At 39.2% G+C, this 26,709-nt stretch overlaps 1 long non-coding RNA gene across 1 annotated transcript in view; it reads right to left on the bottom strand.

Annotated features, from left to right (window-relative positions):
• Positions 1–26,709, bottom strand: part of LOC131381466 (uncharacterized) — a 66,196-nt gene that overhangs the window by 10,538 nt on the left and 28,949 nt on the right. The window contains exon 2 of the long non-coding RNA XR_009210217.1: positions 19,132–19,243. This is a non-coding gene — a long non-coding RNA (uncharacterized LOC131381466). The remainder of the gene's footprint in view (positions 1–19,131; positions 19,244–26,709) is intronic.

Genomic DNA, 26,709 nt, shown 5'->3' with positions numbered 1-26,709 from the left:
TTGAAAAATGGTCCATTTCCTATAACTTAATTTTGTTTAAGTAAGCATATTATTTCATAAAAATCAGTGACTAGTAAGGCTTAAACTCTGGAAAGGGTCAAAATATTCAGGGAAAAAATTAATTGACATTTTATTTGAAGAGAAACAATTAAACAACAGTTTACATTAATATGCTCATGTGTTTTTAGTGAATTAACATTCAAATATTAAAACAAGGACTCTCAAAATTTCTCATAATACACATTCATTGCTATCACTGTAACAAAACATCTGGCAGATGGATGAATATATAATTTCATGATTTTTTTCAAATTAAACATTATTGGGCAACTAATCATCTCTAACTTCAGCATAATTTTAAATTATTGCTACTTATTGAAGAGTTCTGAATTTTCTCTTATTTTATACATAGCTTCATATAGTGAAAAATAAGTTTAATCTGTTGGAAAGAAAGAAATAAAATTGTCTTTGCTCACAGGTGAAATGACTAAGTAGAAAATCTGAAAGAATTGACAAAAATCTTCTGGAACTACATAAGCAATTATAACAAGGTTACAGGATACAAGGTTAAAGTACAAGTCAATCCTTTTTACCAGCAATGAACAAGTGAAATTTGAAATAAAAAAAAAGCACTAATACTTAATTAACACCCCTCCAAAATGAAATATTTATGTATAAATCTATCAAAATATGCACAAGATCTATGTTAGGAAAACTACAAAACTCAGATGAAATATATTAAAGAATAACTAAATAAATGGAACGATATTCCATGTTTATGGATAGGATGACTCAATGTTGTCAAGATGTCAGTTTTTCCCAACCTCATATATACATTCATCACAATCCCGAACAAAATCTCAGCAAGTTATTTTGTAGATATTACCAAACTCATTCTAAACATTATAGAGAGAGTGGTAAAAGATCCAGAATAGCCAGTACATCACTGAAAGAGAAGAACAAAGTTGAAAGCTAACACTATCTGACTTCAAGGCTTACTAAAAGGCTCTGATAATCAAGACAGTGTGGTATTGGTAAATAATAGAAAAAGAGATAATTAAAACATAATATAATGTAGAAACAAGTATAAACTCAACCAACCAAATAAATAAAACAATGAAATTCAAGACATTGGTGTCTGGCAAGGAAGGACAGTAATTCTTGAGAAACTAGAAATAAACTAGCTGGCCCAGGAAGAGCACAACATCTCCCAGCCAGGAGAGAAATGACCTGGGAATCCAGAGAAGCCACAGAACCCAGAGTTTCCAGGGCAATGTACTGAGGAGGAGAGTTCTGCAGAGAAAGAATGACTTACATCTAAAGGGAACCCATGTTGAGCTGAGTGCCAATCACACACGCATGTGAGAAGATACCAGACTCCAGAGAAATAACCTGGGAGACTAAGGCAGACTTGTTCACTCTCAACATCTTTAGCCTCTTACACCCTAATCTCCTAAAAAATACTTAATAAAATCACAGGTAAGAAATGATACCTAACTCATTAGCCAAGATTTTAAGAAATACTTGGAAATTTGATATTTGAAATTAGCATTATGTTGATACATGGCATTAAAAAAGCTCTGATTGGCCTTTAACTTACATCAAAAGTTAGCTTTTCTTTTGCAATATGTTATTGTAAATTTAATAAGAAGCCACCAAACATGACTTTTATCTCAGTGAATTAATAAACATACATAATTTCTTTCTTTGAGGATAATATTTTGTGCAGTGTTACCGGTACTTACGAAATCATGAAATACTTCCCTAAGTTTTTCATTCTATTTGCAACATCGTAATTATCTATTTCTATTAATCAATACATCTGTGAGGGAAGAAAGCCAAAAACTTCTATAGAATATTATTTTCCTCAAGCTTCAAACAAAATTCCTATAAGAAAAAATAATAAAAGACATTACATCCAACAAAGTATTAGTGTACTTAAGAGGCAGGCCTGCCAATAAACATTAGCTGGTTAAATAAACACACTAAACAGCCACAATTTTGTCATTACAAAGATATATCGAACAGCATTGCCCTTTAGGGGTTATAGAGAATAGAACTGAACTACTAAAAATGGAAATTTATTCTTCAACATATTGCTGCTTAAATGGGGGAATATTCTGATGTCTCTAAGGCTTTTCTGGATAATTTTATCAGTTTATGACCCTAATACTTCAAGGCCACAGAATAGCTTTTCTTTTATTTCTTCTTTAGAATAAGTTAGAGTATGTCATCTTTCCTATGATTACCACATCTTTATGTCATGCAGGTTGTTGTCCCTTGATCTAATAAAAATCATATCACATTATTTAGTAGCGTTTTCTATTATTTGATGGCATCTGCTAACAAATACATAATAAAGTAATGTACAAATAAAGTTCAATAATAAAGTCACCATAAATTGTTATGCAATTTTCTTTACTGACATTTTTTTTAATATAAGCATATTGAAAAAGGATTTCTTGGCACTTCTCTGGTCTCTTGTGTATTAAATGGCTAGCACAGTGTTTAATTAAATGTGCCCAGGGCTATGAAAGCACGATTGCTGTAACAGCAACACATTCATAACAAAATCAAAAGATGGCAACATTCACACCAGAGGCGGCAATACTGAGCCCTGTTAATTTTCTTTATCCTTAGGTTGAAACATTTATTTAGATCAAGAGAAGCTTATGATTTTATGTATATCATTTAATAATTTAAAAAATTGATTATAACTCTTAAATTTCTTTTATACCTATGTCTTTATTCAAATGACTTTTCATTTTGGAGCTTCTCTGAATGTCATAGAGGTTCTGTGGTGAAGATAATTTTGTTTAGCAAGCATGTCTGATATTCTTTTATGTTTTTAAAAACATAATGGAAATACACTATGTCTAATTTGATCTTCCTATCATTTAGTTACAAATAATGCTATTTGTAGCATTAATTATCATCCCTTCAATGACTGCATTACTAATTTTACCCAATGACTTGTAGGTTTTGTAGCTATGAGAACTTAAAATTCTATGTGCAGATTCTAGGAAAAAGAATTTTAAGAAGACTGGAGAAGTACTAGTCTCTGTTTAACCAGACATAACTTTTAAAAAACTTAAAATACATGTCATGCTTTTAGCTGATTTCTGAATGTAAGAGTTAATTCTCTTTGATATCTGTAAAGTTTAAGAACTCCTAGTTCACAGGAAGATCTAGAAAATTATTCTTCAGCAAGGACAGACGATGTCAGCATCATATACACAGGACATTCCCTTCAGAGCAAAATGAGGGGCTGTTACTTATCTATAATTGTCCTAGAGATATGCAAATATTAATAAAACTTCTCATATGTAATTTGCTCAATCCTTATCCAACTGGCATCTCCTCGTTTCTCTCTCAGCCCTGGATGACCATAGCATTCAAATAAGCAAATCCTGTTCCTGCCACATTTCTCTGGATGAAATGGCTTCAGTGAAGCCTGGTATGGAGGCCCTTCTGAAATGACAAGTGGCTCCACAGGGCTGATCAGCTTGAGGGCAGCATGCCGTGGGAGGCGGTCAGTGCATCCGGCCTCACTGGCATTGGGCTCCACTAATGGTCTCTAAGGTCCTCTCAGGAAAAGCACATGTTCCTGACTATTCAGACCTAGGTCATGGGAACGGGCCATCAGACCGAATCATTCCCACTGGGCTCACTTCCCTCTCCATACAAGCCACTGCCTCACCGTCCACTCTTCAGGTATGAGTGGAAACCGTTGTGGGCCTGTCCAGGTGTTCACAGTGGCCCAGGTACAATGCAGGGAGCCCCAGACAGGGATTGCATTGGCAAGGATTGGAAAGGAGCCCAGGCAGAGACTGTGAGAACAGAAATCTGGGCAATTCCACACAGACAGCAGCATCTGAATCAGTGCCAGAAAAGTGGACGTACATTTCTTCCCAGCTCAGCAGGCATCCTGCTGTCTATGATCATGGTATATGATCCGAATTCTTCAACACCGCCAATCCAATGAGTGTGGAATGCAATTTCTCTTTGATCTCCCTTTGCACACACCTCATTGCTGCCTACGTGGTGCCTTTAACAGGATAATAGATTGATGGGCTTCTTCGTTTCCTACAAAAAATTGGTCATCATTTTTTGTCCATTTGTCAGTGAACTCTTTTGCATGTCATCTTTCAGTTTGTCATTTGTCTTTTCACTTTTGATGGTACTTATTTATTAATAAATAGTTGTTCATTTATTCTTTAATTAACAAATGTTACTGACTACTTGCTACGTCCCATCACTGTACTAAGTGTCTACCACTTAGTAAACGCATTACACTGAAGAGTCAGAAGCTTGTGCTCTTGAAGAACTTACATTCTTTTGAGGCTATACCAACAATAAAAAGACAGAGAAGTGGCCGGATGTGGTGTCTCACACCTGTAATCCCAGCATTTTGGGAGGCCGAGGCAGGCGGATCACCTGAGGTCAGGAGTTTGAGACCAGCCTGGCCAATATGGCGAAACCCCATCTCTACTGAAAAAAAAATACAAAAAATTAGCCAAGCGTGGTGGTAGGCACCTGTAATCCCAGCTACTCAGGAGGCTGAGGCAGGAGAATCACTGATGTTTGTCAAGGAGTGGTCAAATTCTGGATATGCTTCCAAGGTAAAGACCACAGCTTTTGCTGAAAGAGATTGGATGCACTACTATATAAGATCAATAAACAAATCAAAGATGAGGCTGGATTTGGGTCCCAATTTATTTTTTGTAATTGAGAATTTAACATTCTGAAGTTCTATAGGGAGAGACGTCTTAATCTATGGCTTATTTTAATGGCTGTATCTCACTGATGATGGCTTTGTGTGCATGTGCTTGTTGACTCTCCAGCTCCTATTTGTTTGTTTTCCATCTGTGCTAATCCAGCACATCTAAATTGAAGAGTCTCCTCCAGAGATAATGTGTGATTCCCAACGCGGGAAGCCAAGGGTGGTCATGAATTGAGACCATGGCCGTCCATGTGCCAAATGCCTACAGGTGCCCATCCCAGCACCCTCTCTATTCTTTCACCAGTAGCAACACCTCATCCCGGCTTCCTGACTGTACTCTTGGATTCTGTGCCCAAGGTGTCTGGGACACTAAGGTTTGGGGCTCATCCATGCTCAACTTGAAAGGGTGTGGGATGTAACCTCTCATGATCAAAACCTTGACCCTTGGGAGCTAGGATCCACTGGATGAATTCATTTCTCTTCCATCCTTTGGGCAGAGGATTTTGATCCACCATTTATCAGCACCTTAATGGGCCCTAGATGATTGGCATTCAGTTCCTGATGGTGATGGCCATTTCAATAACATGACTTACCTAGTATTTCCTGTTTTTGGAATTTTTTCTTAAATTATACCACTTGGATGAAAACCTTTGTTTTACCCCTGCTTTCTGGAAGGTACTTCAGCTAAAAGATTTCACCTCCAGTTTCCTAGACATAATGTGGGAATGTCAGACTCAGCTCTTCCATGCATGCTCAAAGACCTCGTCTATTGATCATATTGATTATATTGGCATTGGCCTTCAGTGCAGTGCCACCTGTTGGGTTTAGTTGCTATTTTGTGGCCTCCACTCTTGTTTTGGTCATTAGCTTCTTTATTCATTTTTGAAGGTAGAAATTTTCAGGGATTACATTTCTTGTGAGTTTACCAATATATTGATAAAGTATGTTTTATTGATAATCAATTAGTGTTATAGTGGGAATATCTTCTAAATTATCTAGTCTACCATACTAGTTGTATGTCTTTAGTGAGTGATTAAATCTTTGTGCTTTAATTTATTCAACTGTAAAATAAAGGTATTAATTACATTCACTTTCCAATACTAGTTTGATAATTAATTGTGTTTGTATGTGTAAAGCCCTTAAACGGTGCTTGACATATAGTAAGAAATAAATAAGTATGAGCTATCCTTGTTGTCATTCTTATTATTGTTAAGCATTCATGGAATGAATGATGGGTATGGAGTAGACTTCATATTTGCAGTGATCAAAGGTTTTCAGTGGAAGGGTTGTTAAGAAGTTTAATAGCAGCAGGAAGAAAAGGGAATGGTAAAAAATGTGTTAAAAGATACAAGTAATGTCATGCAAAACACTGCTCCTTTAAATATATGTAAAAATAGTTATAGTAACTGAATGAATTTAAGTAAGACAACCAAAGAATTAAAACAAAAAAATAGAAGGTGCATTCGAAAGCAGACTGTATTATTTAAAGATTCTTGGCAGTTCTTGGAAATATTTGATCTGGTATACATTAAGCTATCAAATAATCTCTTAAAAAACTTTTATTTTAAGTTCAGAGGTACATGTGCAGGTTTGTTACATAGGTGAACATGGGTCATGGGGGTTCGTTGTACAGATTATTTCATCACCCAGGTATTAAGCCTAAGACTCATTAGTTATTTTTCCTGAACTTCTCCCTCCTTCCGCCTTCCACTCTCCAATAGGCTGCAGTGTGTGTGAAGCTGTGGTAAACACTAGCTCTGAACATTTCCAGGAAGAAATTTCTCAGGGGAAGATGCCTAAGCTTTCCTTTGATAAGGATGGTGACAGCAGCTCCTGGAGGCAAGGGTCTTTTTTCTGTCCGTGGTATAACTCCAACACTAGGAGGAGTGCTGGGCCCAGAGCAGGTGTGCACGGGTGATGGTGAATCAATGAACAAACTCCAACACTAGAAGCAGTGCTTGGCCCAGAGCAGGTGTGCAAGGGTGATGTTGAATCAATGAGCAAACTCCAACACTAGGAGAAGTGCTGGGCCCAGAGCAGGTGTGCACGGGTGATGTTGAATCAATGAACAAACTAATGAGGAAATCCCATGACTTTGTGAGTGCCCTGAAATTTATTTATTGGTTTATTTGAACCAATGAGTACTGTGCTAATCCACCAGTGTATTGATATTTGGTCTCTTAAGGAACTCCCCAACACTGTCTCTCACTCTCTCTGTTTCTCTCTCTGACTTTCTCTCTGCCCCTCTCTCTGCCCCCTCTTTATCTTTGCTCCTCTCTCTCTCTTCTCTCTTTCTCTCTCTCCCTCTCTGTCTCTTTGTTTCTCTCTCCCTCTCTGTTTTTCTCTCTCTTTCTCTGTCTCTTTCTCTCCCTTTCTCTGTTTCTGTCTCTGTCTCTCTGTCTTCATCTGGGTTTGTGAGCCATCCGTTACCACACAGCAGACATTGCTCCTTCAACCTCATTCTATCTGGTCACTTCAGAAAGTTTCAGCACAATTCTGAGCCATCTGATCAAAGGACAGGGGTCTAGTCAATCAAATTACTTCTAATTTTATTCAATCTTCCTTCTCATGGATCGAGAGGCACTTTAGACAGAAATTTGAGTTATCACTGGATAGTTAATTTCCTCCTGCCTACTGGTTGTGAATTATAGTGTTTGGTTTATTTCAAATCAAACGGGAAACCTTGCTCCACTGACTGAATTCAAGATTTTTACATTTTCATTTAACATAAAATTCTGATCAAGTATTAAGTTAGTAAAAATATATGTCAGGTGCTTTTTTTAATTGTGCAGTCAAAATAATTTTCCTGACGATTTCATCTGCAACAACTTATTTGCTATTCCACAGACTCTCCCTGTGTTTGGGCATGAAAGGAATAGAGGCGGCTGTAAGTCACAGAAGAGCCAGGAAAGCCGTCTTCAACCTTAGCGTTTTCCACACAGAGGGCAAGTCCGTATTCAAAATCCCCTGCCGTCCTAATGGATTCATTCTTATGAAATTTGCAGATAAACTTTATGACCACAACTTTCTGCTTATCTCTTCCATTGTACTTCTTTGTGCTATATTTATGAGTGACATTTGAATAGCTAAGGATTTTCTTTGAAATTATTTTTCCATTAAGATCAGCAATCACTTGCAAACTGAATTCATTAAAACTTATTTTGAAAGAGAGTGGTTATATTAATGCAGAAATACTGACAAGAGTGGAGTGTGATTGAACCTGAGTGCTTCTAGATTCCTTTGGAGAATTTTCAATAAAATTTATTTCAGTTAGTTTCAGATTCAAATTCAAACCTGAATTGAAATGCTAATCACCAATTCTACTTCTTCAGGGGTTAAAGTAATTACATGAAAAATATAGACAATCAACATGAAAGATTATTAATCCTTTTGAGAAGGGCATAAAAGTGTATGCAATTTTGTTTTCATGACCCTGTATTTCACAGATTTAATTTTTTATGTGAATAATAAAATTATGTAGGTATTTTATTAAAATATGCCAATACTCTTTTTATTTATTTTAGTTTCTCTTTATTATTTCTGCTTAAGAAAGCAACACAAGCTTGTAGCTCGAATTACAAGAGATTATATTTTGTTAAAATGCTCATCTATTTTGTTATTTATTTGTTAGGACATGCAGATTGATTTCCTAGTGTTAATAATAAAACTTGGTGGACTATTTTATTAGCATATTCGCTTTTTTATGTACAGTATTTGGTATAATTTTAACTCATTGCTTTAAATAAGAGGAACACTTTATGTTTTTAAATGTGTCCTTTAAAGAATAAATAAATATATGGTTGCTTCTTAATGTATTTCTATGTGAACCCTACATGTTCTAAAATTTGAAACTTACTTATCTCTTTGTAAGTAGTCATTTTTCAGAGGTAGTCAAGTTTGCTAAAATATCTCCAGGTCTCTAGAGTATATGGCTAAATTCTATCATACAATCCATAGAGAAATGCCTTGCTTTGGCAATAGGTTTTTCAGTTTTAGAAAACCCAAAACCTCTGTTCAATAGATGCAATTTATGAAATGTCATGGATGGGGTCATATGACCAGCAGCATAAGCAAAGAATTCCTTTCACATGATCAGGAGGCTGAAAGGTTAATGCCTGACAGATACTACATGGAAGAAAGCTATTACAAAGTGCTTTTCAATCAATGAGATGTTATTATCAGCCATAGATCCAATTTCTTTTAATCAATGGATGTTTTTACTACATTTACTAAGAGATATTCTATGGAATTCTTATAGGATATTCTTCCCCAGGCTAAAGGTCATGCTTCCCTTTTTATTCAGATTTTATCCTAACATCAGGTTTTACTCCTATTAAAGTATACTTTTTACTTTTAACAATTTTTTATCTAAAGATTTATTGAACACTATGCTTTAAGAAATTATTTGAATACCAACTATATGCTAGGAAGTGAACTAGGATGGGGCATTAAAATTCCAGACTCTCGAAGATGTTACAGAGTTACGGAGAAACAAACATTCTTAACTAGTGTCATTCTATACCACACTTTGATTATCTTTTCTCTGGAGGTGAGTAATTCATTCTTCTGGGACAAGGATGGGTGCAATCTACAGGAAGCCAGGAGACGTCGAGAGCCAGGAATACCTCAAGAGAAGGCAAACTTTGCCAGATTTTGTCAGGTTTAAAAATGACAAAAACATCCCACACAGGGCACCCCTGTGAATGATAGAAAGGCATACATTTCTTTATCTTGGTTTCCCAGGTCTGCAAGATTGATATCCTTTGAGGTCTTCTGATAATGCATCATTGACTTTCCTTTGCCTAAGCTTCAAATACATAAAGTAATCTTGAAGTTACTAATTTACTCTTCAAACTGTTATTAAGCTATTACTTTGGACTGGATGTTATTATGGGTGTTGGGGATACATCAACAATTATAGGTTGGTCTTCACCTTGAAGGCTTTTCCGATTCTTGGGGCAAACAGACAACTACAGTTACAGTTACATACAAAGGGATAAGTTGAATCTCCACTTTGTCTTTATTGAAGTACATAAATGCCCATCATACTATAATTCAATTAGGATATTTACTTATAATAATAAAGCAGATCGTGTGCTTGTTGGTAAAATAAGAGGAATGTATCTCAGGGTATGAACTCTTAACAAGACTGCCTGGGTTTGCACCACGGCTCTGAAACTTACCAGCTATTTCACCTTTATCATGTTGCCTGATATTTTCTTTTCTTGAAATATGGGGGATAATATTAGCATATACCCCACTCTCCACACCACACAGACACACAGAGCCATAAACACCACTGATATAAACACATGGGTGATTTTACCATCAAGAAACTCTTTGTTAATTCCTTATTATTTATTTATTTATTTATTTATTTTGAGACAGAGTCTCTCTCTGTCACCGAGGCTGGAGTTCAGTGGTACAATCTAGGCTCACTGCAGCCTCTGCCTCCCGGGTTCATGTGATTCTCGTTTTTCAGCCTCCCGAGGAGCTAGGACTACAGGCATGAGCCAATATGCCCAGCTAAGTTTTGGGACTTAGTAGAGACAGGTTTTCACCATGTTGGCCAGGCTGGTCTTAAACTTCTGACTTCAGGTGGTCCACCTGTCTCAGCCTCCCAAAGTACTGGGATTACAAGTGTGAGTCACTGCCCTGCACTCGTTAACTCTTTTTAATGTAATGTATAATTATTATCAATTCCATTATTATCTTTAGCTTCTTGAAAGGCATCAATGTCTGCAAAAATCAAACTTAGAGATACTCTGCAGCTCCAGCATTATTAGACTATATAACACCTGATCATGTAACATGTAACAGCTATTGACCAAAAATCAACAGCAAACTGAGAAACAGCCCACTGCTAATAGCACAGGAAGATCCTAAAAATAATTGTATCCTAAAGTTACGAAAATGATTATCTTAAATACTCTCCACTAGCAGTGGACAGCTGTAGTTGAACTATCCCCGTCTTCCTTGGGTTTTTTTGCAGACATTCTGTGAGGGTTTGGCTCATGTGAAACTAATTAATGGAGTTACTGACATCTCATGCCCATCTTCATGCATGCATTGTCTTTAAATCTCCTCCAACTGCTGTTGAAGATTCATTTTGAAGTAGTTGCCATTTCTCATCTCCAAAATGAGGGTATCAAGATTATATTTTCTATAAAATTTAAACAAAGGAAATGCAAAGGACAATAGATTTTGCAGGTCTGAAAAGGAAAAACGAGTCTGGCATATCAAACTGAATTAAAATATGAAGGCATAGAAGAAAAATAAGTGGGGTTTGCTGTATTCTATTGAAGGGTTATCAAAAAGGCATTATAAACATTTTCCCAAGATTATTCATTCATAAAGCAAAGCCAAGGCAACCTATCTATATAAGTTAGTTCTGACATTAGGATAATAAAATAGAATATGTGGCAGAAGTCAGATCACAGCGACTGTGCACACTATTCCAATAAGAATACATTTGAATAGGTTTTCTTATGTGGGCCAGGGGAAGCCCCTGAAAGGTTTGAAATAGAGGACTGAGGATCTCTCCTTCTCGCTCTCACACACACACTCTCTCTCTCTGTCTTTTTCTCTCTCTCCCTCCACCCCTTTCTGGCCAGTGAGCTCTATGGCAATCTAGGAATTGGTAATTAGGGCCTGAAATGAGGTGGGGGTGGCGCACATTAGCTTTCGTGTGCATCATCCTTAAGGCATACATGGAAGACAAAAGTGGAGGCCAGGAGCGGTGGCTCACGCCTGTAATCCCAGCACTTTGGAAGGCCTAGGCGGGCGGATCACGAGGTCAGGAGATCGAGACCATCATGTCTAACACGGTGAAACCCCGTCTCTATTAAAAATACAAAAAATTAGCCAGGCGTGGTGGCAGGCACCTGTAGTCCCAGCTACTCAGGAGGCTGAGGCAGGAGAATGGCATGAACCCGAGAGGCGGAGCTTGCAGTGAGCTGAGATAGTGCCACTGCAGTCCAGCCTGGGCAAAAGAGAGAGACTCCATCTCAAAAAAAAAAAAGTGGAAATAGTTGGTTTCCTTATTGAATAAGTGAGTATTGCTGTGGCTGGGAAAGTTTAGACAAGTCAATACCATCACCTGAACCCAAATTTGTCAAGTAATAAAATGCTAGAGAGAAATAAGTACATTTTTAAGTCAGGAAGATATTTTGTCACCAGAACTAGGACTTGTGTTTCCCATTGAAGTAGCTGTGATTTTTTGGATTCCTGGGACAATTTAAAGGACCCCAGAGATAACTGAGCAGAAATTTGTAAGGAGATTTCGTTGGATGTGTATCTTCCAGCATGCCATATAAAATATTAATGAAAAAAACACAGAGATTTATCAGATATTGATAGTACAGTCTTAGCTGTTATTCCCCAAAAATGTTTTCCTCACAACACCATTGCAATCCATTTAACAAAAGAGACAAAAAAATAGATATACTGTCCAATATTTTCAAGAATCATTGTATCTGTGTTTCTGTGTGTGCATGCGTGGTTTTTTGTTTTGTTTTGTTTTTTTTTTTTTTTTTTGACAGATTCTGGCTCTGATGCCCAGGCTGGAGTGCAGTAGCATGATCTCGGCTCACTGTAACCTCCACCTCCCAGGTTCAAGTGATTCTCCTGCCTCAGCCTCCAGAGTAGCTGGAATTACAGGCACTTACCACCATGCCCAGCTAATTTTTGTATTTTCAGTAAAGATGGGATTTCACCATGTTGGCCAGGCTGGTCTGGAACTCCTGAGGTCAAGTGATCTGCCCACCTTGGCCTCCCAAAGCACTGGCGTTACAGGCTTGAACCTCCACGCCTGACCTGTATCTCTTTGCTGGTCCCAAATTTTGCCCCATGATCAATAGTTAGACCACTGTACTTTGAAGATCCTGTATGATGAAATGCAACATGTCAGCTTATTGGAATCATGTAGTAATAGTCATCATGTTTGAAGAAAAATAATTGGCAAGTTTGCATATGTACTGAGATGGTTGCCTAGAATAGCTCTTTCAACCAACTCATCGGAAGAACTGGTGAGCTTCTGATTCTGTTTAGAATGTAAGCTGGAATGAGTGTTGTTCCCACACTAAGCACAATAAAATAGCAGAAGAACTTACAAAAACATCACTTTTTCAACCATCAGAGAGCCAAGTTCTCAATGAAACCAAGCAGGCTGAATTCCAGGAAGAAACAAGACACTGAATGTGCACAGATCCACACATGGTGGAGCACAGGACACAGATATGCCACCGCACAGGGAGGAAGAAGTCATAAAATGTACAGCTCAACAGCAGATGCCCAGCCTAGGTTGGGGTAAAGTATAAAACCCCTGGGAATTCAGACAAAAGCAAGTTTGCATTTATTTGTAAATTATCTCAAATGGACCCCACCAGGAACTCACAAGAGTGATTGGAGGCGGCACAGTGGATTGGAGAGAGTCTCCTAGAGGTGCAGGTGCAGAGAAGGCAGGAAAGGCATGAACACAGCCTGGATTCATCTCTCATTTGGAACAAAGATTTTAGGCTGCTAAGGGAAAGACTACGAATCCTGTAGCTCATCGAACACAGCAGACCATTGTTACTGAGGAAAAAATAAAAGTCAAAATCCTCCACCCACGGTGAAGGGACTGGAAGTCATCTCAACCTCAGGCTGAGGGTAGTGCCCTCAGAGGTCGCCTACCACATGGGGAACAGCAGGGACCACTCTCCTAAAAAAGCCCCACAGATAGAGGAACCACGGGGCTGCCACGATGAGAAGGGGCAAGAGCATTGGGAAAGTTCCATTGAGGAGACCCAGAGGCGCAGCCAACTTAAAGGGACAGCTGGACTAGGGAGCTAGAGAGCACGCTGGACACCTGACTCCGGCCGGCACACACCTGCTAGGCAGAGGTGCTCCACTGCGGGAGGAGGGCAGCAAAGGAGAGGCCCCGTGTGGTGAAACAGCTTAAAGGAAAGGTCGGACAAAACATTCAAAAAATACAAACACAGCAAAGTCACCCAAGTAACCTCTCAGGGTGAGGTGAATGTGCATCACGCCCTAGTTTCATACTGAGTACGTAGCACTATGAGAGAAATTAGTCTTTCATGCTCTGGCAATTAGCATAGAAATCAGACAATACAAACTAGACTTAACTACCACCCAGGCTGACTTCAACCCACACCAGCGACCTGGTAGAAGGGGTATCATCATTCCCAAGTGTGCATGCTATTTATTAATATTATAGATTTTAGTGTGCTGAGTATGATGTTCAGAATGCAAGAAAAAATTATAACATACACCTAAGAAGGACAAAAAGGGGCAAAAATCAAGTAGGTGAGATTCAGAGCAGACTCAACTGCTGCAAAAATTTTATTGTAATTTTTAAAAATAACCAAATCATTATGTTGAAGGCTTTAATGAAAAAGGTGAATAATATGAATGTGTGGTTGGAGGATGTTACTACATAAAGGGAAATGTAAGCATGAGTTGAATAGAAAGGTAGGTTAAGAATATATGCTTTCAAAGATGAAGAATCCCCTCAATGAACTCATCAGTAGAATGGACACAGCAAGGAGAAAATCAGTGAACTTGAAAATAGGTCAATAAAAATTAGACCAATTAAAACAAAAATAATTAAAGAATGGTGTAAAAATACTAAGCATCCAAGGTCTGTGATAAAATATAAAGTGAGCTAAAATGCATTTGGAATCTAAAAAGAGAGATAAAATGAAATATAAGAAATATTTGTGGAGTTAATAGCCAATAATTTTTTAAAAATAATGGAAGACATCAAACCACAAAACCAAGAGGTAAAGTCCAACCCAAATAAATACAATACACACACACACACACACACACACACACACACACACACACACACACAAAGACACACACACACAGAGAGAGAGAGAGAGAGAGAAATGATACTCAAACTATTGAAAATGAAGAGTACAGATAAAATTTAAGAGCAGCCAAAAAATCACATGTAGAATTGAGAGTGAAGATTTACAAATATAAGAATTTAATATATAACAATTACAGCGTACTTCTCATTAAAATTTATGTAATCAAAAAGAAAATGGTGTAACACCTCTGGAAGACTGAAAAGGAGATTCTCTAGATGGAATTCAATACCTCTGAATATGTTTTCAAATTGCATGGTGGAATAAAGGTGCTTCCAGATGAAGAAAATCTGACAGAATTCACTGGAACATGTCTGAGCTACAAGTAAATTAAATAAAGTTTTTTAGGCTGAAGAATTATGATCCCTTAAAGAACCAGAATTAAAACGATGAAAGCAAATACCCCAGAATTGATATAAACAAAGAAAAATGTACAAGATGCATGTTTTTGCAAATGTTATGGCTGTAGATCAAAGTCAGCCCACCAGCCCCAGCTCCCCTAAACTCTCCACATCTCCAGACCAGAGTTAAGTAACAGAATCCTCAAAGTCCCAGAGAGAACACTGGGTTTGTAATGAGAGTCCTGCGTATAAAGTCCTCCCCAGTGTAAAACCCCTGGTGCAGTCTAACCCTGTTTGCTCAGATGTACTGTGTAAAATCACCATCTCACCCGCCTGTTGTGAAGATCAAATACTACAATACTGAAGGCTTCACGTTCCTTTCTGAAGGTAATTGCCATTATAATTAAGTCAAGAAAAGCCCCATGAGCACTGCAGAGGACTTGTTGAAGAGCCGTGCCAGACATGCGTTATTGAGCAACAACAAAAAAGAAATCAAAGTTTTACTTCTCAGAACAATGATACTTCTAGAGTTATCATAATAAAGAAAATTCAAAGTTAAATTTTGCTGATTCTTCTATGTTAGACAGCAAAGATGTAAAAATATATTTTAGAACTGAAATTCATGCAAGCTTAGAGGGTAAAAAGAACTAGGTTCAAATGTTACTCTCACAACCTACCAACTGTGTCTGTCGCTTTGGAAAATACTTGAGCACTAAGTCTGAGTTTGCTTTCCCTCACCATGGGGTTAAGACAGGTGAAATACTCTGTACCTGGCTAGACGCCCCGTACCACATCCTGACTACTGACAGCAGGAGGTTGTGAATTTATCTACCACATTGCTGAAGCACAGGAAATGCTTAATTATTGTCTATCAAAGGGACTGAGAGATTGCTGTTAAATATTGTTTAATGTAGTGAATACTTAGCAGTAAGCTTTATTTCAGGAAAACGCAGCATTGTGTTCCTAAGCGATGTTAAATCCTGAAGGTCCCAAAAACCACAGTTAGAACTAGCCAGGTAATGAAGTCTGCCTATTTGGCAAAATAAATTCATAATCCATGGTAGAATTTCTGAAAGCTCTTTGTGTAATGAGGCATTGGTAGCTAAGTCACTCTGTGTCTTGTTTTCTCTTTTGTTCAAGCTTTCCTGGAAATGCAGTTATTAGGTGATCTAGTGGTTTAGTCTCTCTCCTTACAATGGCTATTCTGATGCCTACCTGCTACAAGGTTGATATTTTTAGGATATTTGCAGAGAGGAAATCTTGACTCTTTTTTCAATGGAGAGTGAGCTTGGAGGATGTCATTTCTCTGGTTGTAAAAGACTGCAGCGATTCTAAATACATGCTGTGAAACTCAAATGAAAAGTCCCTCTGATAGAATAGGAAGAAAGTGTCGTTGCAGTTGGCAGCTTTACTCTTGTTTCTTTTAGAAATTTGTTCAGTAATTAAAAATAATTTTTAAAATGATAAAGCTCGGTTTCATTCCACTTAGTTTTTGTGTAACTTCTTTGGCCTCACTGTACAATCACGATGTTTTATTTACTGTTAATCTCGACATTGTTAACAACTTACATACGTGTGTGTGCACACGGGTGTGTGTGTACATATGAAAAACCTAAGACCCAGATAAATTGTGATCATATATACACTTCCCTGATAATGTAGTCTCTATCAGAATTTTACTTGGACTGTCTTATGCTTATTAATAATCATGATTAGTCAACAGTCACTTTTACTTTGTGTCTGTAAAAAGTGGGTTTCCTTGTATCACCCAACTGGTGTCAGAGGACCAAAATTGTTGGGAGAGGTTTTGATCACTTCACCCAGGGTTGGGAGGGGCACCCACTCCGGGGTTAGGGAGGAGGCTGGCTTCATCTTTGGAGTGAGTCAATGCTGGTGCTGTTTCTGTCAAATGCCCCCAGGTTGGCCGCTCATTGGAAGGCCCTCCTAGAGAGCATCAGGAAGCATGGGACACATCTCTCTGTGCCCAGAAGGCCCATGCTGTTTGCTTCTTCTGTGTCCCCTCTCTTCTTCTGCAAATCTCTATAAGAAATGCCTTTTAAAAATTGTCCTTTTTTTTTTTTTTATGGAGTCTCGCTCTGTCACCCAGGCTGGAGTGCAGTGGCGTGATCTCAGCTCACTACAACCTCCACCTCCCGGGTTCCAGCAGTTCTCCTGCCTCAGCCTCCCAAGTAGCTGGGACTATAGGTGCATGCCACCACGCCTGGCTAATTTTTACATTTTTTTAGTAGAGATGAGGTTTTACCATATTGGCCAGGCTGGTCTTGAACTCCTGACCTCGTGATCCATCTGCTTCAGCCTCCCAAAGTGCTGAGATTACAGGCGTCAGCCACCACGCCCGGCCCTGATTTTTACATTTGCTCAAGAAACAGTTGAAAAGATGCTGAAGTATTTGAACTTGGAAAACTGACAATACAAAAGTAAAGACAATCTGACGTTGGGATCACCACAGTAATGAAAGCCCGAAGGTTCCACTGATTTTAGATCAGGGCTTTGTGCCTTTGGCAACTCCTCTCAGTCATTTTAGTATTAGAGATTCTGCGAGTAAATCCACAGCTGGTTGCTGGGAGAAGGATGCTCTGTCTTCTGTTACTTAAACTCTTATCGTGTTGGGAACTCGATTTGCCTCCAAATGTATTTTACTTCACGGGGGGCACCTAAGGAATACTTGGTGAGCTTCCCAGGCATCCACCACAAACATTTCAGTCTCCTGAATAATTCACTGTGGTTAATGTGCCCATAAAAGGATCACAATGTTTGGAAATATATTTCCATTTTTAGCTGTAACATTTTCTTCTTTAGCTTTTCTTTTTCTGTTTTCTGTAATTTTGTAGCTATGAGATGAGAGACCATCTATAGTTTACTTGCCTTTTTCTTTATGATTGTGCAGATTTAAACTCTATTATTCTTTGACTTCAGCCTTCCTTGGAAATCTTCTAAGCCTTTTCTTATGTGGCAGCCCTTCTTGTTGTTTTGATTATTTCAATTATTTCTTTTCTTTTCTTTCTTTCTTTTTTGAGACAGAGTCTTACTCTGTCACTCAGGCTGGAGTGCAGTGGCGCAATCTCGGCTCACTGCAACCTCCGCCTCCCAGGTTCAAGCAATTCTGTGCCTCAGCCTCCCAAGTAGCTGGGATTACAGGCGCCCACCACCACACCTGGTTAATTTTTGTATTTTTTTTTTTTGTTTTGAGATGGAGTCTTGCTCTGTCGCCTAGGCTGGAGTGCAGTGGCGCGATCTCGGCTCACTGCAAGCTCCACCTCCCAGGTTCACGCCAGTCTCCTGACTCAGCCTCCTGAGTAGCTGGGACTACAGGCGCCCGCCACCATGCCCGGCTAATTATTTTGTATTTTTTTAGTAGAGATGGGGTTTCACCGTGTTTGCCAGGATGGTCTTGATCTCCTGACCTCGTGATCAGCCCACCTCGGACTCTCAAAGTGCTGGGATTACAGGCGTGAGCCACAGCATCTGGTCTAATGTTTGTATTTTTAGAAGAGACATGGTTTCACCATCTTGGCTAGGCTGGTCTCAAACTCCTGACCTCAAGTAATCCACCCGCCTCGGCCTCCCAAACTGTTGGGATTACAGGCGTGAGCCACTGCCCCTGGCCTATTATTTCTCTTTTTAACCATCTTGTGTTTTCTATGGATTGGCATAATCACAAGCCTTGAATAGGCACGACCCCCAGGACAACCTCAACTATTTATTTAACTCCAATTATATATCAGGGTCCACATCAGCTGGGGATGCAGTGATGAGAAAGAGAGAGAGGCTTTCTTCTTTGTGCAGATTATGTAGGTCAGAAATGCCCATTGTCCTGGAGATGTGGAAAGTGTCAAGGCTATTTGTTCATGTGAAATGTGGGATGCCTTGGAATTCAGGGGAACCTGTGGGATAAATAGGGACTGCTATGACTGCAGCGCCATGATGGTACCAATGTGACCATCGTCTATCTCACTGCTACAGTGAGATGAAAAAGGAAGAAGGGGAAACTGTGTAGTGTTTCCATTCTCCCAAGCACAGGAGTGATTGATTAGATGTAGCTGAATGCCCTAGAATAAGCAGGGCTCATCTGCTCTAAAGAGGTTAGCTTTGAGTCACGGCACTCCAAATCCGCTGCTTCTCCTCTTGACCCTGGATGAGAAGTCTCACGTGTCTACACACAATGCCTCACCTGGTCCATTCTTTGTTGTCACTGCTTGGAGGGACCAGGGACTGGGAAGGACAGCTGCTCACTTCTCTGGCCCCCAAAGATGACAATCAGAGGCACGGGGGCTCACTGCTGCCTATAGTCAGAGAGAGGAATAAAACAGGATTCAGTCCTTCCTGCTCTCAGGAGCTGTGGGCTAGTGGAGAAGAGTGCCACAAAGAATTCAGCGAACAACTTCAAATCAATGCACCCTCCTGCTCTTCCACTGGATTCCAAAGCCCACCTCCTCCACGAAGCCTGCTTTGATTTCTCTAATCACTCTATGCCACCTCTGAACCTTCTAATTCTTGCTTATATTACTTTTACAGAATTTACCATACTGTCTTATATTCTTGTGTTATGTCTTCTATTAGTCTAGAAACTCTGTTCTTATGTCTTCTATTCATCTAAAAACTCATGGAATATAGGAATCTGTATTACTTATTTTTTCATTTATTGCAATATCTACTTAATGTGCTTTTGTAGTGAGGAACCTAATTATCTATGCAACTGTCTGTCTATCTAGCTATCTATCTGTGTGTATACCCATCTAAAGAAGACATTCCTCCACATATATTTATTGCAACTTGTCTTTTTGTTTTGTTTTGTTTTTTGAGATGGAGTCTTGCTCTGTCACCTGGGCTGGAGTGTAGTGGCATGATCTCAGGTGACTGCAACCTCCTCCTCCCAGGTTCAAGCGATTCTGCTGCCTCAGCCTCCTGACTATCTGGGACTACAGGCGTGTGCCACCACACCTGGCTAATTTTTGTATTTTTAGTGGAGACAGGGTTTCACCACGTTGGCCAGGTTGGTTTCGAATCCCTGACCTCAGGCGATCCGCCCTAATCTTAGCACTCAGCTTCCCAAAGTGCTGGGGTTACAGGCTGAACCACTGTGCCCAACCTATTTATTGCAACTTTTCTGATGATAGCTCTGTAATTTCCATTTTTAAGGCAAAGCTACACATCAGACTGGTATCAGCAGGAAACTTCCTAATCTTTTTTTTTCAAACACTGACAAATCACCATTTTCAACTTTTTTTTCCTTAAATGTACAGCTTTTACGATTTATTGATATAATTTTATTTAAAAATTATTTTAAACTATTAATAGATGCAAATGAATATTCATGATGTAGGCAGCGTATAAAGGACACTCAGAGGCTCTGTACCCACTGTGTGGCTTAAGGGATACAGAACTGGAAAAATGGAATTTCCTTTGTAGGCTTTTCCTTCTGCACCTGCTACCATCTCTTCCCTGAATGGGAGCCCCAATTCCCACTCTTGTGTTGGTTGTTCTCTGGTTTTCTCCACGAGTTTTACAGTGCACATCTATTTTCCTAAGCAATTCACTGTGTAGCTACTCATGTTCTTCATATCATGTAAAGAAAAAACATTGTGTAGGATCTTTGGGAATATTTTTGTTTGCTGTTGTTCCAATCGAGTGTCTATTGTTTTATTTTCTCCTTCATCTACTCATAGAAAAATTTGTGTTAAATATTTCATTATGTTAGACTTGTCTATTTTTATTAACAGTAGGTTGAGCCATATGTAATTACTGTTCCTGGAGGTCAAAAGCATTGGGTATCTCCAGTTTAGCGTAATTATCTTGTCAATTCTAGGTATTTCTGTTCCAAGGCTGTGTTAAAAGCCCAGGAGTCAATAACTGTTAGGTTTCCTGAAGAACTGAAACTCTTATTATGTGAGAGCTCTTTTAACCCTAGCCAAGATTCTGCCTTGAAGTCTCTTTTTGAGATATTAAAAAGGCCACGAAATGCCCCTGGGCCCTTTCAGCAGAGGTGTTACTCCAGACCCTGACCTCCTGCCTTCCCTTCTTGGGTTTCAGCCACCTCTGGTGACAACACACACGCTGGCCTGCTCTCCACTCCTGGGGACCTGGATCCACCTTCACTGTTTTATTTCTGGTTACACAGGTTCAGCACCTTGCATGTCTTTTTCTTTTCTTTTTTTTCTTTTCTTCTCTTTTCTTCCCTCCCCTCCCCTCCCCTTCCCTTCTTTTTTTCTTTAGATGGAGTCTCTCTCTGCCACCCTGGCCAGAGTGCAGTGGCGTGATCTTGGCTCATTACAACCTCTGCCTCCCCGGTTCAAGCAATTCTCCTGCCTCAGCCTCACGAGTAGCTGGGATTACAGGTGTGCGCCACCATACCTGGCTAATTTTTATATTTTTAGTAGAGACAAGGTTTCACCGTGTTGCCCAGGCTGGTCTCGAACTCCTGACCTCAGGTGATCCACCTGCCTCAGTATCCCAAAGTGCTTGGATTACAGGTGTTAGCCACTGCGTCGGCCCCGTGGCTTTCTGCTCTCCTTTTGGATTTATTTAGTAAATTTTCTTCAGTATTTTTCTTATACTAATTTGGAAAGTAGCTGCTTTAGTTCTCATTTTATTCGTGTTCATCTGCATATTTTGGTTTGAAATTTGATGCAAGGAAATTAAGAACGCTTCTACTCCATGACACCTTCCCAACCTGGAAAAAATTCACAGGGGGTGTGTTTTTCATCCTAGAGGAGCTTCTCAACCTTGAAGAACACATTGGCAATGTTTGTTTAAGTTCCCAAAACTGTAGCCTCTGCTGGACATGCCTCTTGCACCTCACACTCAGCTTCTGTGATGTAGCTTTTCCTATGTCGGAAACGGAATTTAGAAGTTCCTTTCATTAGGGGACAGTGACGGCAAAAACAGTTTGTTTGTTTCATTAATTTCCTGAGAAGCCTTGATTTTTGCCCTCACTCCTGAAACATACTTTCCCATGGCACACGGTCCCGAGCTGACATTTATTATTCCACCAACGTATTGAAGATGCTTACTGATTCACGGCTTCCACTATTGTCATTGAAAAACCAACCTCAGCACAAGTTTATTTCATTTGTAGGTCATCTATCTATCTAGCCGCTTTTATGACATGTTGCCTTGCTTTGGTTATGGTATTCTTTAGTTTCTCTATGATGCAGTGGATTTTTTTTTTTTTTGTATATTTAAGTTGGGGTCTTTTTGTAATTCCTGACTTTGAAGAGCAATTTCTTTTACCAATTTATACACACACACACACACACACCTCAAGACACACACAGATATTAGTGCTTTATGTTTTGTTTATCTTTCTTTTCTTTTTATGACTCCAATTCTATGCATGATCATTTCTTTCAAACTAGAATTTTTGCCCTTAATTTCTCAACGTTTTCCCAATGTTGTCCCTCTATGTTGAATTTTGGATGTTTTTGTAATTACTTCCACTTTAAATATTCTCTCTTCAAATACCTCTAATCTGTGGTTAGATTCATGTAATAAGATTTTAATTTTAATTTTTTTAAATTTATATATATTTTATTTGATACTTTACTTTTTTCAAATCTACCTGATGATTTTTGATAGACTCATGGCCTTTGCTAATATTTAATACTTTCTTTTTGTTAAACATTTTAGCATCCATTTTATATTCTGCCAGTGTTATAATATTTGGAGGCTTTTCAGTTTTGATTCTGTTTTTTATTGTTCCTTCTGGCTCTTGTTCCTAGTATGCTGTTTTTGTTTGGTTACCTTGACTATTAACTATGAACTTGCACTGTTTATGGAAGTTTTTCTCTGAGAAGTGATTGAGGTTAAAAGTAGAATCTTGTAGGGAAAATCACAGTTGATTTTGCAATTTCACTGTGCATATTGCCAGTTGGGTTTTCTGAATTAAATTTCCAGGTGAGTTTTCATTTTACCCACCCAGGTATGGAGTAGGCAAGTGGCAGACCCGTGTGCGGCTCCACAGTGCGTGCGAGTTCTTGGCATGACAGAGCGACCTCTCCACCCAGTGATAAAACTGATTTACACACATTTCTTTCCTCTTTTCCCAGAGTGGTAAGTCTTAGTTCAACATGACCCTTACAAGTGTTTCCCTGGGTTCCAGTTTATTATAAGGTGTCCTATCCGATGTATCATTTTTAGGGGCTGGTAGACTTAATCTCCTGTCTCTAGCTTCCTTCAAAGCTCTGAAAAAGGTTAAATTCACTTGGGTTTGGAAAATGTCTTCAGGGTGAAAGACAAGTCAGAGCTTTGTCTCTTTTCCTCCTGTTTTTACTCAGTGTTCACCTCTGCAGAATCCTCTTGGTATTAAAAAAATATTGGCGCAATAAAAATAATATTAAAGTGTATTTTATTAATATTCTGTCCATTTAGTTTCCAATTGGAGGGTCAGTTTCCATATTGAGTTGGCTATGCAGCTGGAAACAGAATTCCTGCATTGCCACTGCAGCTGGTCGTAGAGAAGGCCACGAGGCACCTGCCCCATCCCTGTCAGGCTGAGGATTTATTCGCCAAGCTGCTGTGACTGTAGCCAGAAGAAGCTCAGCTTTCAGCCACCTTCAGGGATTGCTTGGCTGAAGAAAGTCAGCTGCTCCCAGACAGACTCCATCAATTGCTTGTGGATGCAGGGGTAACCTAGGCTGTCCAGCCTCTGCATCTTGCAGGCTCTCCTGAAGCACTGGTGGAGAAGGCATCAGAGGCCAACTTTTCTCCTGCGACGTTACTCCCTTCCAGCTTCTTCCCTTCCAGAATGGCTATGCCCAGAGCACACACTGGGGAGCACAGTGCAGGCCAATCTCCATATCAGAGAAGCTGCACATGCAGCTAGGGGCTGCTGCTTTGTGAGACCCTCCACCACATTGAAAAACTCAAAAAACTTGGTGGCATCCATTAACACCTCATTTCCTAGCTAAATAATAATAATAAAAAAGATATCTGCCTACTCTTTCCTACTGTTCACAGCCAGAAAGTTACTTCTTTATCTCACCCTTGGCTTGATTTACACTGACAATTTCTAATTCATGCAAAATTACTTGTATTCTCAGTCCATATTGGCTAAGGTATATTTTAAAATCTTCATTGCTTTCTTTGCATTAATTTGTTTTTATAGAAGGCTTTTTAGAAGGACACAACTTCTAACATATGGTGTCACTCACTTCAGAGTCAGAGTGGTAAGCTGTTTCATCTCCAACCAATTTTGCTCAGAAAAGAGATTGTCCCAGCCAAGCATGGTGGCTCATACCTATAATCCCAGCACTTTGAGAGGCTGAGGTGGGCTGTAGTCTCACTTGAGACTAGGAGTTCGAGATCAGCCTGGCCAACATGGTGAAACTCTGTCTCTACTAAAAATATAAAAATTAACTGGGCATTGTGGTGTGTACCTGTAATCCCAGCTACTCCAGAGGCTTAGGTGGGAGGATGGCTTGAACCCCAGAAGTGGAGGTTTCAGTGAGCTGATATCAAACCACTGCACTCCAGCCTGGGTGACAGAGCAAGACTCCATGTCAAAAAAAAAAAAAAAAAAAAAAGAAAAGAAAAGAGTGATTGTCTGTGCTCACAATGCAATTCTCCACAACACTGGGGCAGGAGGCTGTGGCCATCTGGGTCCCACTGCTGCCCCCACCCTCCCCCAGAAGCTGTTTACCCCATCTAACAAAATGGCAACCTCCTTGCAATTGCAAATACATCAACACATCCACTAACACTTCAGCACAATCAGCGGCAGTTTTGCAAATAATCGAGCAGTATTTATTAATCCTGCACATGCTTCACATTACTCTTGAGGCACCTTTGTAGTATCATCATTAATTAGGATAATCAAATTTCTCTTTTATCTTCATTCTGTGATTACTAAGCCATTTTGTCAGGCATACACAATTCATTCATTATTATGAAAAAATTTATTTCTTACAAACTTCAAACAACATCTTCCTTATCTTCAATAGCACATAGTCTATTAGGAAACAGATACCATTTTCCACACTGAATAAGTATAATTCAGAAGGACATTTCTAAATAATACCTCATCTGGTTTTATGTTCAGTCTATCCTATTTCAATGCTTCATTTGACTGGAATCTACAAAGTGATATAATTCATCTTTAAAGTTAGGATAATTTTCCTCTTCTCCTTTGGAAAGGCCTTTTGATGGATATATTCTTGTCTGAAAGTCATTTGGCACTTTTGAAAAATTCAGTGTTAGTTAAGTCTTAGTTAACATTACATATGCATATTTTTCTTATTAAGAAATTAGTGATAATGAGTGTGAACGATTAGACTAAAGGAAAAAACTGCCTCTGATAAGGAGATCCCTTTCACCTCATTTAAATTTTACTTATAAAGTTAATTGTACAGTTTTAATATTTTATTGTGAAGCACCTATTTTTTTTTTTTGTTTAATATGGTTTAGTGCCTTGTAATTTGTGGACCTTGCATGAGAATCACCCTGAGGAATTTTTTTTTTTTTTTTTTTTGAGATGGAGTCTCGCTCTGTCCCCCAGGCTGGAGTGCAGTGGTGCGATCTCGGCTCACTGCAAGCTCTGCCTCCCGGGTTCACGCCATTCTGCTTCAGCCTCCCGAGTAGCTGGGACTACAGGCGTCTGCCACCATGCCCGGCTAATTATTTGTAGTTTTAGTAGAGACAGGGTTTCACTGTGTTAGCCAGGATGGTCTCGGTCTCTTGACCTCGTGATCTGCCCCCGCTCGGCCTCCCAAAGTGCTGGGATTACAGGGGTGAGCCACCGTGTGCCCAGCTGAGGAACTTATGGTGATTCTCATTCCCAGCCTCAATTCAGTTAGAAGTTTGTTGGACATTTTTCTAATTTGCATTTAGTGTGCTTTGCATGTGATATTCTGCACATTAAGATTCTGAAAACTATGAGTTTGGTGGTCAGGAGTCACGTAGTTCTAAAACTCACCTACTGTCCACTTCTTTGAATAAGGAAAACTGCGTCATCTCTGGAGTCCTCAGTCCCATTGTCTACAGAATATGGACCATACTGGGACCCACCACACAGTCTTGCTTTCTGTCCAGGCAGTTTTGTGCCTCAAAAGCTTTTTATTCCTAATGTGTGGTTTCCTTGGTAAGTGGAAGAAGACCCACTTGCTTTCAGTCAGCCCCATGTGCCAGGATACATTCTGTATTTTCTACCAACTGGAATTCTAATGTCTTCTGTATTTATTGCCTCTTTGCAACTGAGATATTACATTGAGACCATTTGAACCAGGATGTGGGAAGGCCACAGCCTTAATCAGATTCAGTGTTTTTGTTCATTTGAGAAGTCTTTCTGGGTGTCTGTTACTTTAAGTCTTTTTGAGTCTTATTCCTTAATATTTAAGGTCCAAGAATATTCAGTATTTCCTACCCCGTCAGGCTCCTGCTGTCTGAACTTAGTTGCTGTTGATCTCTTTTTGAGATAACGGTTTTGCAATACTTTCTAGGAGAAACCAAATAATATCCAATACACATAAACATGTTATTTCCAGCTGTTGGTTTATAACTACACTCTGGAATTGTGTGGTCTGTTTTCTTGGTCTATGCAAGAGATGGGTTTATTACCTGTTTTGCATAACTTGAGCCTACAACTTTCTCGATTCCTACATCAGATGTTTTGTCATCCATTTCCTTATCGGTAAGTTAACACCACGTGGTTTAGGTTTTCCATTATGGCAACACTCATCATGGTACAATTTTATATGCTAGACGGGAATGCTAGATATGTTCTCAGGTAAGTCTCCAAGCCTCAGGAGTTTACAGT

This window comes from Hylobates moloch, unplaced genomic scaffold (assembly GCF_009828535.3).
Source record: "Hylobates moloch isolate HMO894 unplaced genomic scaffold, HMol_V3 SCAFFOLD_2, whole genome shotgun sequence".
NCBI lineage: Eukaryota > Metazoa > Chordata > Mammalia > Primates > Hylobatidae > Hylobates > Hylobates moloch.
This window is presented reverse-complemented; position numbering and strand designations above follow the sequence as displayed.